Source organism: Myxine glutinosa, chromosome 2, assembly GCF_964187855.1.
Source record: "Myxine glutinosa chromosome 2, kmMyxGlut1.1, whole genome shotgun sequence".
Taxonomy (NCBI): domain Eukaryota; kingdom Metazoa; phylum Chordata; class Myxini; order Myxiniformes; family Myxinidae; genus Myxine; species Myxine glutinosa.
The window spans coordinates 80,393,927-80,409,859 of NC_136262.1; the positions used below are offsets into that span (position 1 = coordinate 80,393,927).

Sequence of the window (15,933 nt, forward strand, 5' to 3'; positions counted from 1 at the left end):
GTGTGTGTGTGTGTGTGTGTGTGTGTGTGTGTGTGTGTGTGTGTGTGTGTGTGTGTGTGTGTGTCTGTGTGTGTGTGTGTGTGTGTGTGTGTGTGTGTGTGTGTGTGTGTCTGTGTGTGTGTGTGTGTGTCTGTGTGTGTGTGTGTGTGTGTGTGTGTCTGTGTCTGTGTCTGTGTCTGTGTCTGTGTCTGTCCGTCCGCAGCCATAACTACCCGATGATATCATCTGATCTTGATGAAACTTGGGTGGGAGGTTGATATCATGATCTAGTTGTGTCGTGCCTAGAGTGGGCGTATTGCGACCATTGTGGGTGGAGCCACGCCCGAAAAAGATGTCTTTTTAGGGGGTAATCAATTTCAAGCTGCATCTTCTCCGAGGGGTTTGGTGGAATCTGACAGGGGTTTCGGTATTTGGTTAAGCCAATGTCATGTGTCTAGCCCCACCGAGCTTGATTTTTAATTTTCGCCCCAAGGTCAAGGTCACAAGGTCACGAAATTTAGAAAAGTCGATTTTTGATGGTTTTATTACATTGTTCGCTTTCTGGTGGGGTGAAATGTCGTACATGATCTTATATTATCACATACATCATGAAATACAAGTTTTCCAACAAATTTCAGAATCCTCGACCTTTGACCTTTGAAGGTCACAAAGGTCAATGCTTCAAAGTTGTCGGAATCGAACTGAATTTTCGGTATTGTGTAGCTAACAAACCTCATAACTGATTATACATTATTTTCTATCTCATTTCAAGGTCAGTAACCTTCGTTTTGACATTTCAAGGTCACAAAGGTCAAATTTTCAAAGTTGTCGGAATCGAACCGAATTTTCGGTATTGTGTAGCTAACTAGTCTCTTAACAGATAATACATTCCTATTTATATATTTTCAATGTCGGTTTTGACCTTTGTCATTGAATGCCGCTCGCTCATGAACCATCGTCGTCTCCTGACTTGTTTTCATTTATAACTAGCTGGTACATTGCATTCCTGTTAAGCTAAACAGAATAGTTTTACCAAATGTTGGAGTTGACGAATATTTTAATTGTAATTGAAACAACCAAACGTAGCTTACTGTGTAAATAAAGTTCTGTACTCTATTTTTAAACGTCGTTGTTGTTGTTACCTATTGTCTATTAGTGCCCTTTTAAATAATGTTTGCTTTGATGTCTTTGTACTGAAAATAGTTATGTACGTGTTCTTCCACATGAGCATGATATTATTATATAAACTAGCAGCCACCCGTTGAAAAATAGACAGGCCTAAATGCTTTAAATAAGGTAATTTGAAATATTTTAGCTATTCACGATAAAATAATTCAAAGAAATTTAATTGTGAAATTCTGATACAGACAATATAACTCATTAAAACTAGAACAACACTCTTCAACGTCACGACGTCGACTGATATGCCTCCACCCATATTATTGCATCATTATAATACTTGTACCATGTTTGATTTAAATCCATTCAGCTGTTCTCAACTTATCACATTTTTACCTGACATGACCTCTGACTTTTGACTTATTGAACCCAAAATTTAATCAGTTGATGTTTACATCATTATACATACCTGTACCAAGTTTTAATTTAATTCCCTTCAGCTGTTCACAAGTTATCACATTTTTACCTGACATGTCCTCTTGACATTTGGCATTTGACATCTTGACCCCAAAATAGAATCGGTTCATCTTTACATCATTCATCATTCATCTCCATCATTACATTACATCATTATCATCCTATCTGGCTGTGGTCTCACCATCAGCCATAATTATACATAATTATACATCAGCCATAATTACATCATTATAGATAGCCTGGTGTTGGCTTAGTGGTTAGGGTGCTGGCTTGGGATCCTAGGATCCTGGGTTCTAATCCCGGTCGATCGCTAATTTAACACCAGGGGGGTTGACTCAGCCTGTTATCCTTCCGAGGTCGGCAAATTGAGTACCAGCTTGCTGGGATGAATGATCCCGGTGTGTACCCCGGTTTAGAATAGGTACACCGTATCCCTGCGCATCGTAAGAGGCGACTCAGGGTTGGCGTCAGGAAGGGCATGCGGACATGAAAACATTGCCTCAAACAGGGAACCATGATTGTCATGGGGCCCGCAAGGCTAACCCTCGCTATAGCGGGGAAAATGGCCTTAAAACGATCATTCATTCTTTACATCATTATACATAATTGTACCAAATTTGGACAGAATCCCATCACTGGTTCACAAGTTATCGCGGTAACAGCATGTTTACCGAACATGACCTCTGAACTTTGACCCAGTGACAAACTTTTCATATTTTATTATACAGTGGTACCTCGGCTTACGAGTGCCCCAACGTACGAGTTTTTCGGGATACGAGCCGTCGCTCGGGCGGTTTGTTGCTTTGGGATACGAGCCGAGATCCGATGTACGAGCTCAAAAAATTTATTTTTTTGAATTTTCCGGTTGTGGCTTCCGGTTCCGGTCACGTGGTTATCTTGCCGTGAAAGCATCTCTGCTTGGATATAAAACACGCAATCGTCGAAATACATGAGCGAGGAATCTCCTTGCTCCAGCCGGTGACGTCATCGGCGGGGATCCCCGCCTCCAGAGTGGCTGGTCACGTGACCGCCAAAGCGTGTCGCGCGTGCGGGTATAATGAGCTACACCTGTGGATCACGTGACCACGGAAGCACGCCTCGCTTGAGAGGCATGGCTTTCGGTTTGCGTTTTGCTTTATAAGGCGCGATAAATGGGCTTTTGAGTGTTAGCGGTTCATGGCGGTTGACGGTTCATGGCGTTGACGGTTCATGGCGTTGACGGTCAAAAACCCATTACATCAATTTTACCAGGCACTGTACAGTAAGTACAGTGGACACCAAATGCACGGTGGAAGGCTAGAAGTAGAAGATCGTCCAAGACAAGTGAGAATAAGCCATACTTTGGAGATGACGTCATTCGCTGGTCCGATAACCAAAGATGTGGTATAAAAAACCAGGTGAGCTAACAATGCAGCAATGAAGGAATTCGGCCAAGGCACCGGCACACAACGACCTACCTACATCGAAAGACTCAATGCCAATGGTGACAGAAGCCAAGACGGCCGGCTTAAACACCGCCGAAAGACCACGGTGTAGCAACTTACGATGCAGAACATCTTGCACTTAATATGATGACAACAGGTGCCATCCTCTGACGTACCATTACAGGTACAGGTACAGTACACGTGAGCACAGAGCAAAAGTTCACTGAAACCGAGATTAAGAAAAAAGAAAAAACACCTCGTGGTCCGTGCTCGATATCCGAGTTTCAATCTTTTCAAACACATAATGCTCTCGGTCACGGTATCTCCTGCGAGCTGCTTCTCCTTCAACCACACAAACAACAACTTCTCCATATCTTCATGGATAGAGGTCCGGAGCTTTGAAATAATCGTAACGCCCTTGGCTGGCGTTATAGCCTTTATGGACTCCTTCTGCTTCAAAATCGTACATATCGTAGAAGGAGTACGATCGTACTGCCTCGCCAAGTCGACAACACGCACACCTCACCTGGCATGCTCTTCTCCTCTGCTTAATAAAACCAGTTTATTTCTTTACATTCTCTTGTATTATGTACAGTATATACGAGGTCGTGCTTGTTTATACATTATTTGTTATTTATAAAGTACATTTTTGTTATTTAAAAGCACCTAACAAAAAAAATTGGTGTTTTTTTTTTGAGGCTGGAACGGATTAATAGCATTTCAATGCATTTGAATGGGAAAATTTGCTTTGACTTACGAGCGATTTGGCTTACGAGCTCCGTCACGGAACGGATTAAACTCGTAAGCCGAGGTACCACTGTACTACATGACCAAAGATACTGTTGGAAGTTTTAATGTTTCTGGTCCTATTTATCGTGGTAACGAAAACCTATCACAGACCTACAGCCAGACAGACAACCTGAAAACGTAATGCCTCTGTCGACTTCGTCGGCTGACGCATAAAAAGCACTCCCTTGCCGCTCCCTTAAGAAGCAGGTGTTTCTCATAGATTGTAGTAGATCACAGCAAATTTCAGTTGATCACCAACGACAACGACCGCGAAACGAAAATCGAAATATCGCACTCCATAGTGAGTGGGGTCCCCGGTCCATCGGGAAGGGCTGCAGCGGGTGAAAGGCGTGGGGAGGGAGTTGTCAAACACTTGGAATATGTCTTTCAATCCAGACCAATCTCACACTCTCAATATCTCTCTCTCTGAAAGGACCACCTTGCAAACCCTCCTATCTGGCTGGGGTCTCACCATCAGCCATAATCTTTCTTTTCAAAGACCACATTTCAAAGTTGGCCTGTAAAGCCATCTGCCAACTGGGCATCCTCTGTTGTACAAAGTCCTTCCTTGGCACACCTGAACTCTTGTCCACCTACAAGGCCTTCATCCACAGCTTGATGGAGTACTGCTCTTCCCTCTGGGCTGGCACCTCTGCCTCACATATTGCTCAGCTAGATACAGTGGAAACCAACACCATCAAGATTATTGGAATCTCCTGCAATGTTGTTGTTGTTTCGTATGCAGCCTGTGGCTGCTGGTTTGCATCATTTGTGCCGCTGATGCAGTGCCTCAATTACCAGTGAGCTGGTACTCAATTTGCCGACCTCGGAAGGATGAGAGGCTGAGTCCACCCCACTGGCGTTGATTCAACGGTCGACCGGGATTCAAGATCAGGATTCTAGGATCCCAAGCCAGCACCCTAACTGCTAAGCCAATGCTAGGCTCTCTCCCACAATGAAGCAGAGTCAATGGGCCTATAATTTTACCATCTCAATTCAGTTCTTCAATTCTTCCACCTCCTTTCTGGTGTGGCACCCTCTGCTCTTTCCATGCTGTCCTCACCAGGTTTCTGTATTGCGCACATGGTCTGCCAGCAACCCCCTTCTAGTGAAACTCCTTAAATCCAGGATCACTGCTCACCTCCACTCATTTCTTCTTCTCTTTTCCTGCATGTTTAAACAACTTCCATATTCTCTTCTTCAATCTCATTCTTCCCTCCAGGTTTTCAAGACAGTTGTTCAACACCATCTCAGATCACGCCCCCCCCCCCCCCCCACCATCCAAAACCAATGATATTTTATATGCCTGTTAGTGTGCAGTAGGTAATGTGGCATGTTTGTGTTTAGCAATGTACATTTGGTTCCATAGGTGGACACCATTGTTACTACACCCTTCCCTGTGAAGTGAAGATGTGTAGATAGGTGTAATTAGACTGTTTAATGATTGTAATGCCAAGATGTGCTTTATCACTTTACTGAAACTAGAAAATGCTCAAGTTAATAGCACTATGTTATCAATCTCTTACATGCAGTCACAATGTTCCGTACCAGACAGAATGGCACAGGGAATAGTGCACTTTGCCTACAAGCTTCTCGTCTGAGTTTGATACTCGACCGGACACACCCCATCCCTACTGCTGAAAGATTTGCTGAGCTACACATTTTTTCTACAGTGTCTAAAGCTCAGGAAGAAGGTGTAATACAAATCTGCCTATAAACGGTTGGAGTTAAAAGTTAAATGTAGGCATTGGCCATTAAATATGGGCGTCAGCCTCAACACTGGTGCTGTCTTAATTTGCATACGTCCTAATATTGTAAGGTCGAGGGATACTGTCGAATGTAGATCAACCATGTTCAAGTGCTGAACTGAAGCACAAACTATGACGCACCTCTTGAGTTTTGCCCCAGGAAATATCTCGCACAAGCGAATGTGCTAAAGTAAGACAACTCATGGTGAAATGTGTGATGAAGAAGGATCTCCATTTGTCAAAAAAAAAAAAAAACGTTTTCTGTTTTTATCTTTAAGGACTATATTGATCACATTCCTTTTGTTGTTGAAAGCTTTTGGCTTTTTTGATCTATCTCATTTTGTGTTTTTTTATTTCCCTCCTCCCCCCGCCCCCATCTCTCTCTCCCTCTCCCTCTCCCTCTCCCCCTCCCCCTCCCCCTCCCCCTCTCCCTCCCTCTCTGCCTCCGCCTCGCTCTCCGCCTCGCTCTCCGCCTCGCTCTCTCCCTCGCCCTCTCCCTCGCCCTCTTCCTCCCTCTCTCCCTCTCTCTCTCTCTCTCTCTCTCTCTCTCTCTCTCTCTCTCTCTCTCCCTCTCTCCTCAGATTAGTAATTACCTCCATCACCGAAGGATGACGGAGGTTATGTTTTCACTGGTGTCTGTCTTGTCTGTGAAGAGGATATCTAAAAAAGTTCTGGATGGATTCAAATGAAACTTGGTGTACAGGTTTGGTGTGTGACAAGGACAAATTTTTTCTATTTTGCTGAAGATCTGGAGATGATCTATTAATTTTTTAAAGCGATTCTTCACCATTGAGAAATGTGGCCAAAAACAATATATAGCATGACTTTCAAAACGTTGTGCACAGACTATGACAAAACCTGATTGATGAGTTGGGAAGGTGACAAGAACAAGCTGATTGGCTTTTGGTTCAGGTCCAAATCCAGATTCGGCCAATCAGTGGGTTACAAAACATAAACTGTTTGGCCTGGCGAAGGTATGCTCTCTACCGAGTGCCGTTCTACTTTAATCTGTTATCGAAGAGTTTTTATCAACCACTATCGAAGGCAATTTGGTTTATGTACATCCCCTTTGTGATTCCTATATTCTGTTTCATACAGAATTTTTATAAATGTCTCACAAAGTCCAATGAACCATCTACTGCAAGATATTCCCATCTTCACATCCCAGTCTCCATAATTAATCGCCTCTGTCTTACACCACTCATTTATATTGCCTCTTCGATGTCTCCATAGTCTTTGGACATCATCAACAGGTCCAACAGGTGGCATACTTTCCTCTGAGCCATCTCGTCTGTTTGATTCGTGATATGGCTATAAACTATCGTACTGATGTTTCACAGGCAGGACATTATTAAGGGTGTTGTCTGGTGGATGCAATGTTATCTTGGCACTTGTCACTAACATTAATTGCTTGCGGACGTTGAAGTGCCAATGGTGTCTTTCAATGAAGAGTGGGAAACAGGGTCCCCATGCTACCGGGAAAATGGGAAAAGACTGTGAAATTCAAAATGTGTCTTCCCAGCTGGGAAAACCGATGGAAAAAGGGCTAAAATCAGAAAATTGCCGGGGTTTTCGACAATGTCGACATCGCCACTCGTGGAAATTTTCAAGTTGTAGTAACATTTGCGAAGCATTCGGAAAGGCCATAAATGGTCGGGTTTGTTATTGAGGAAGAAACTTCCGGTCAAAAGGCGCCATTTCTTGATTTCCTCGTGGCTCCATAATGCGATGCTAATACACCTTGCGATGCTAATACCACCCTTAAACAATTTATGTTCCAGGTGAACTAAAAGCTGGCTGTGATTTGTCAGAGGAACTCCCAACCCTCCACACTCTTTGAGGATATTCCTGCACACAGAGCTGAATATGAAATATGTACATGCTCAAATCTACAGACTTGGCATTTAATATGGAATATTTTTTTTTCTTGACTTGGGTTTACTTTCTGAACTCAGTATATCAATCTGGTGAGTTTATTTTACCCTTCGGTGATGTCTTTGTTGAAAAAACCATGTCACTGATTGTCTTTCGCAGCAAGAAGTCAATAACAGGATTATATCACAGGTGGCGTGACAAAATGTAAGGACAGGTACATTTGACGATTGGCTTCACAATCGGGTATATAAGGGTTGTTGCGTTCTGTATTAGTGGAAAACAACTGCTGCACGTCTACAAAAGTTATTGCCGCTTCCTCTGGAGATAGTCCGTCAACTTGACAATGCTGTTTGTCATGGAGTGGTGGCTTTACGAAATTCTGGCATGAAACGGTGTGCTATTGCTCGGCAGTATGGCATCACTCAAGGTCAGGTGTCAAAGATCCTGAAACGAAATGCTCAGAGGGGTGTCTCTACTCCAATACCGAGGCCAGGACGTCCACGCAGAACCACAAGGATAGATGATCGCCAGCTGCACCGGTTAGTCTGCAATGGCCGTACCAAGTCAGCTAATCGGCTTAGGGCTGAGTGGCAGCAACTGACAAATGTGCCTGTATCCAGAAGGCTAGTCAACCAACGACTGGTTCAAGCAGGCTATCGTGCCAGGCGTCCCCTGAGAAAGCCACGCCTGACGAGACAACACAGCCAGCGCCAATTGCAGTGGGCCAGAGAGCACCGTCAATGGCAGCCAGGATACTGGAATCACATGACCTTCAGTGACAAGTCTAGATTTCTGGTCTATCGTCAAGATGGCCGCGTCCGAGTGCGCAGACAAGTGCATGAAGCCCACAACGAAGATTGTATAGTGCCAAGAGTCCAAGCTGGAGGTGGTGGGCTGACCGTTTGGGCTGCTTTTCATGCAGGGGGCAAAACTGACCTGGTTGTTCTGAATGGAAACCTGAACCAGTTCAAGTACAGGGCCATTCTGGAAGAAACATTGCTTCCATTTACTCTTGCAGCCTTTCGAGGAAACTTTGTCTTCCAAGATGACAATGCACGGCCTCATCGTGCTCACATGATCCAACACTTTCTTGCTGACCGTGGTGTAGAGCATATGGAGTGGCCTGCCATGTCCCCGGATATGAATCCGATAGAGAACTTGTGGGCAGAATTAACGCGTCAAATCGACAACTTGGACCAGCAGCCTACCTCTGTGCGTGAATTGCAGCAGACTATTGTCACTGCATGGCAAGCGATTCCTGTCCAAACCTTGGCAAATCTCGTGAACAGCATGCCTCGACGTGTACGTGCTCTCCTGAATGCTCGTGGGGGTTACACGAAGTACTGAACTGTAATTTTACTGTCCGTAATCCCAGTCATAATTTAGCTTTTGTTTTTGTTGAAATTTTTTTTGGCTAATGTGCAAAATAAAGAGATGCTTCTGGAAAACGTACAGAAGTTTAACACTACTGTCCGTGAATTGAGTTCGATATCTGTTTACATCACTTTCAAGGATCAATTTATTTGCTTCGAAATGTCAAATGGGGTTTTTGTTTCTTTTAAAGGTCACATTAACACAATCTAGAATAATTTCAACATAATTCCAATGAACTTTTGGTTCAAAGTCATCTTGAAAAGTAAGTTCACCCCCACAAAAAAAATATTCCATATTAAATGCCAAGTCTGTATATTCTCTGCACTTTTGTGCTCAGATAGGCGGTGTACATTGTTGCATGTAAACGGGCCACTGAGCTCTTACCTCTGATAAAGGAATAAGTGAAGAAAGTGCAAAGGAAGGAAACCAAAAATCCAGGGCCAAATCATTTGACATGGTGAACCCTTGGTATGGCAAAACCTGTCTTTATCTTGTCAACAACACTTATGGTGCTTTTTGGAAGATCTACCAGATGGACAAGCCCATGCTACCATTCCTGGTAAAACACATAGAGCATCTACTCCAGGCTACATCAGACAGATTTGTGAAATCATCACATTTGGAGGCAGCACCAACTTTAGAAAATCTCAAAATTTATATTTTGTCCACAGAAAACCAAAAGACATACAACAACATTGATTTTGAATTTGTTGTTGATGCAGATATCAAGGAGGTGAATAATTCCAAGGTTGTCAGTAATAGACTTGCCTTCAGGCTGCAATGTAAAAACCAACTCTGCTAACTTGGTGACCAAAATTAAAAACAAATCGCCAGTGCATTATGGACTCGTGAAGAAGATGAAATGTTTTGATACAGCGGAGATTGCCTCAGCAAATGCAGACTTCTTGACCAAGCACTTCAATGTGGCCTTGCTGCTTTTATTGACAAGATTCTGGCAGAGCTCAAGGTTTTCATTCTGGAGGCCAGGCACAATGACAATGTAACCTTTTCAAAGCCAACGGACAGGATGGATTTGCTGTTCCATTCCCTCCAACATAGGAGAGATTAATACAAGAATCTCGAGGCAGTTGTGAGTCCTCCTTGTTTTCTCACTTGGCCAAGCAGGTATAAGGGGCTTTCTGTTCATAAAGAGACCACCCAGACAAACATAACAGAACACAATTGGATTGGCAATGATTGCCATGAAAGTCATCAGAGATCACATTGACAATGTTTGTAGCTTTGAAAATGTTATAACCAAGGAACTGTTAACCTCAGCCCAGCAGGGTAAACAGTAGTATCATGTCCATCTTGACACAGAGGAGGAAGAGAAGACTAGGAAGTCTGAAAAAAGAAAGCTTTGCTGTGAAAGAGGTTGAGGTTCTATGGAAAAAGAGAAAACAGCTGGAGAGTGATGTAGACTTACTGATGAAAGATGCCGATGCATCATGGGAAAAATGCAGAGCAGCTACATTTGTCTCAGGTCAACAATCTCAGAAGAGCAGCAAAAGACAAGAATTGCTGTGAGAAGTGGTCAGAGTTTGAAGGGTAAACCCAACTCTTGGCCATTGAAGATACGGGGCTGAAAAAACTGTGTACACTGTCAATAGACTATGAACTCTAAATATTAGATTGGAAGCACCTTTTGTATTGGATACTGCCACTCTGACTCAACTGGAACTATGATTATTAAACTTGAAGCAGTTGTGGAATTAAATACAGCCACTCGACAATGCCTTTGGGGTCTAATAGTAAATTACATAACGAAACAGGTATGTTATCTTTTTATCTCACTAATGTCAATATGGTCAGAGCAATAGTCTTATCATCAGTACAAGAAAACTGATGGGCATAACTCATTGACTGTATTTTCTGCAGGAAAATGTAAATTTCACCTTTGAAAAAAAACCCCTAGAAAACACCAGGAATGTTTTCATCAGATGTGTGTGGAAAGTTAAAACGGGCACCTTGAACGAATTCCAAACTTCTGCTCGAACCAGCTATGTAGTAGTTCACTCAGGACAGTTATCATCTTATTGTGGCCCTCGAGGCACTCTCAGTGCTGCCCAAAGGACTGGCAACCTACTCGTGGGACATAAGTACTCTGACAAATCAACATCCTTATCGGAATCCACTTTTGTTCGACCGTATACATCAGTTATCCTTATAAAATTGTAATAGTGATAAAAGCACTTCGAAAATATGTGTTTCCAGTAATAAAATTGCTTGGTCAACACTTGTAGCTACAAATCCATCAAACCTACAATTGCCACTATTTCCTTTTGTGAAATTGATTCTGTCTGCGCTGATAATTCTCGATTCTATTCTTTACCAATTTGACGACTCACAGCAGTCATTTTGACCTCCAGAACGACTCGCTCAAACCTAATATTGCAACGTTTGACTTTTGCATTTAACATATTTCTGTATTCATTTGCTTACTTCCCTGGTTGGTTCATTCCCCTTGGAAATTCCTGCAGTCCTGGAGTTCATGCATTTGGTCATGCTTGGCGTGGATCCTCTGTTGTCGTTTTATAAAAACTCATCTTGGAAAATGTGCGTGCATATGTAGCTGAAGCAATAATTTCCAGCGTTGCTTTTGTCATAAACAGCTTTGGCAGTTACACATTTTGGTGTCGGTTCCAGGCAGCCATCCTCCTCTTCAATGTGGCATACCTGTTTATTATCCGGCCATTTTATTGAGAAATAAAGAATTTGCATCGTACCTTTTCTAAAATCTTTATCTCAATTTTTTTGTCCTGAAACATTTGACTGCTGTCAAAATTAATACTATTATAAATGAGGTATTTCTATATCACAAGTAATATTTATTGAATCATTCTCTCATTAAATACAGGAGTTTTAACCTTTTTAAGGTTCAAAATTACCCCTGAGGCCACAACCTTCTGTTTGAAAATTCAGAATGTCATGTGGTAGCTCATTCTGACATCTATTTTGACTCCTCGCATAACCTGTTCGACTGCACCATTATGCTTTCTTTTGCAAAGCTGTACTTACAGACACAAGACTGGATAAGCCTGTGTGGAATGGGTTGTTGTTAATGTATGAAATAGTTCAGACATAAGTTTGGGTAATATCTACAGTACAGGCATTGTGAAAAACTTGTAGTGCACTTGATCTTGTATCTACCTCCTGCCTAAATGATGGCAGCTACATATGTCATACAATTAACTTTGTACCGCTACAATCCTACATGAAACCCCTCTTCTAGCCACTCCTGTCCATGCCAGTTTTTGGTTCACGAGTTATAAAGTGAGCACTATATTCGTCATGTGTGTGCGTCTCTCTGTGTGTGTCTGTCTGTCTGTCCGCAGCATAACTACCCGATGATATCATCCGGTCATGAAACTTGGGTGGGAGGTTGATATCATGATCTAGTTGTTTTCTGCTTAGAGTGGGCCTATTGCACCCATTGTGGGTGGAGCCACACCCGAAAAAGATGTCTTTTTAGGGGGTCATAGAGTTCAAGCCACATCTTCTCCGAGGGGTTTGGTGGAATCTGACAGGGGTTTCGATATTTGGTTCGGCCAATGTCATGTGTCTAGCCCCACGGAGCTCGATTTTTCATTTTCGCGTCAAGGTCACAAGGTCACGAAATTTAGAAAAGTCGATTTTTAATGGTTTTATTACATTGTTCGCTTCATGATGTCGTACATGATCTTATATTATCACATAGTCACGTGAAAAAGTAAGTACACCCCATATAAAGTTTTGACTTTTTCAACATATTTCAACATACAGCTATTTGATCTTCATTTCAACAATGTTGAGAGATAAAGGTGATATAATATAACAAATATCATGAAACATTTACATTTTGTCGTCCATTGTATAATTCAAATAAACATAAATGCTAATTTCGCATGTGGAAAAAGTAATTACACCCTTGGCTCTAATAGGGGGTATTGCCCTCTTTGGCACAAACAACCTCAGGTAGGCGTTTCTTATAACTGTCTTCCAGTCTCTGACATCGACTGGGAGAAATTTTTGCCCACTCCTCCATGCAGAATTATTTCACCTGTGCCAATGTTTGAGGGGTTTCTTGCATGCACAGCTCGTTTCAAATCCCCCCACAGCATCTCGATGGGATTTAGATCCGGGCTTTGACTTGGCCATTCCAGAACCCTCCATTTCTTTCTTTTCAGCCATTCCTTGGTGGATTTACTGGTATGTTTTGGGTCATTGTCCTTTCCTTCGGTTGAGCTTCAACTTTCCGATAGATGGCCTCACATTATCCTCAAGCACCCTCTGGTACAATGAAGAATTCATAGTGGATTCTATGATGGTGAGCTTCCCAGGCCTTGATGCAGCAAACCTGCCCCAAACCATAATATTTCCACCACCTATGCTTTACAGTTGGTATCAGGTTCTTGTGGTCAAATGCTGTCTTTGGTTTTCGCCAAACATGTCTTCTGGTACTGTGGCCAAATAGCTCTACCTTTGACTCATCTGTCCAGAGCACATTGTTCCAGAAGTGCTGGTCTTTGCCTAGGTGTTCATTGGCAAACTTTAGTCTTGCCCTGATGTTCTTTCTGGACAGCAAAGGTTTCCTCCTGGCACACCTCCCACATAGATCAAATTTGTGCAGCCTCTTTCTAATGGTAGATTCGTGCACTTTGACATCAACAGTGGCAAGAGCTACTTGTAGGTCCCGTGATGACATTCTGGGGTTCCTCGAGACTTCTTTCAGCATCTTGCGGTCTGCTCTCGGGCTGAACTTGCTGGGGTGGCCTGGCTTGAATAAGTTGGCAGTTGTTTGGAATCTTCTCCACTTGTGGATGATCTTCCGGACAGTCGAATGATTGATTTCAAATTGTTTGGAGATCTTTTTAAATCCCTTCCCAGACTCGTAGGCATCTAGAACCTTCTTTGTGAAGGCCTCAGAGAGCTCTTTTTATCTCGGTATGGTGATGCCGCACACTTCAACAACAAAGAGCAAACCAAACTAAATGTCTGAGGTTTAAATAAGACAGGTTCCTCCAAGATCCTCTCTAACGATCTAATCATTTGCGCCTGAGCTGGTGCACCTGATTCTAATTTTAGGTATTTGAAGTAGTGATAAATGTAGAGGTGTACTTACTTTTTCCACATGCGAAATTTGCATTTATGTTTATTTAAATTATACAATAGACTACAAAATGTAAATGTTTCATGATATTTGTTTCATTATATCACCTTTATCTATCAATATTGTTGAAATGGAGATCAAATAGCTGTATGTTGAAAAAGTCAAAACTTTACATGGGGTGTACTTACTTTTTCACGTGACTCTGTACATAATGAAATACAAGTTTTCCAACATATTTCAGAATCCTCAACCTTTGAGCTTTGAAGGTCGCAAAGGTCAAAGTTTCAAAGTTGGCGGAATCGAACCGAATTTTCGGTATTGTGTAGCTAACCCGTCTCATAACAGATAATACATTCCTATTTATATTTTTTCAATGTCGGTTTTGACCTTTGTCATTGAATACCGCTCACTCGTGAACCATCGTCGTCTCCTGACTTGTCCTTCCTTGCATTTGTTTTCCGACACCTCTTCCTGTATGCATTTAAAAATACAACTATCACCCTTTCATTTTTTATTTATTTTCCTCTACAATAAAAAAGTTAAAATTTTTGTCCATTTGCAAAGTGATGGTCACTGCCTCCTCTTGTTTTGGTCATTACCTCTGCCACCAAAGGTGGACAGAGGTTATGTTTTCATGTCTGTTTATCTGTGAGTAGGATATCTTAAAAGGTTATGGACAGATTCTGACAAAATTTAGTGGACAGGTTTGGTGTGTGACCAGGGCAAATTGATTAGCTTTTGATAAAGGTCGGTATCCAGATCTGGCCTATCAGTGGGATTCGAAACATAAACCGAGAGTCGTTCTATTGTACACCGCTCCTTTCCTATGCCATCTCCAGGCACTGTTAACATCATTGCCAGGCACCAAAGGGGGCCCAGCAATGACGCACACTGAAAGGGAGTACTCGGTTTTCACTCCGGTTGTTTATTTTCTTGTTTGTTTGTCCGGGCGATATATTGGAGCTCGGATGCTGAAATTTTGGCACGATAGTGAGCAAGTGCTTTGGCCAAAACGGTATTTTTTGTTTTTTGATTAATCAATTGTTTGATTAGTTATTTAATTATTATCGATTAATTAAGTAATTATTTATTTTCTTTCTCATCTGGGCATTATCTCAGGCACCTTTTGAGCTCGGAAGGCGATATTTGGACACAATGATGACCAAGTGATTTGGTTGTAAATGTTTTTTTTGATTTATTGATTAATCAATTAATCAAATAATTATTTAATTATTTGATTAATGAAAAAAAATAATTTTCAGTTACAGATTCGGATGAAACGGTGGTGGTTTAGGTATTCTAGTAGCCAATTGATTAATAATTTAATTATTTTACGATTATTATTTATTTATTTTCATTATTTATCACTTATTTATTTTCTTTCTTATCTGGGCAATATAACAGGCACCTTTTGAGATGGGAAGCTGATATTTGGACACGACAGTGAGCATGTGATGTGGCTATAAAGGATATTTTGGATTTATTGATTAATTGATTAATTATTTACGTATAGATTCATGATTTTAATTACGCAATTAATCAATTATTGTACACTTCTCCCTAACAATACCGTCTCTATGTGCTGCACAGCGGTATCGCAGGGCACCTAAGGCGCCCTGGCAATGCCACGTGCTGGAGGATGTTATTTATTTATTTGGCATGGAGGCGGTGTACTTTGAATGTATCTGTATGTGTTCTTTTCTGTTTAATTAAAATATCGTTACCAAAAATATTGTTACCAAGTATAAGTGCCTTCCCAATTTTTCTTTACCAACCATATGTATTTTCTTTGATTCGGTGATGTAATGTTTATAGCAGCCGCTTTGGCTGCGGTCCAAACCCCGGCCGAGTCCCACCAAAGACTTTAAAAGTGTTACGTGCTGATTCCTTTGGGAATAGAGCCTGTGACTGATGCTGTGAAGAGGAACAGGTTGAGGTGGTTTGGTCATGTGTTGAGGAAGGATGAAAGTGACTGGTTGAGAAGAGTGATGGAAATGAATGTAGAAGGAAGTAGAGGATGGGGAAGACCGAGAAAGACTTTGCTGAAGATGGTGGAAGA

At 41.9% G+C, this 15,933-nt stretch overlaps 1 protein-coding gene across 3 annotated transcripts in view; it reads left to right on the forward strand.

Moving 5' to 3' along the window:
• The window catches only part of VIRMA (vir like m6A methyltransferase associated), a 285,574-nt gene that overhangs the window by 209,592 nt on the left and 60,049 nt on the right, over positions 1-15,933 (forward strand). The gene's annotated exons all lie outside the window — the stretch shown is intronic.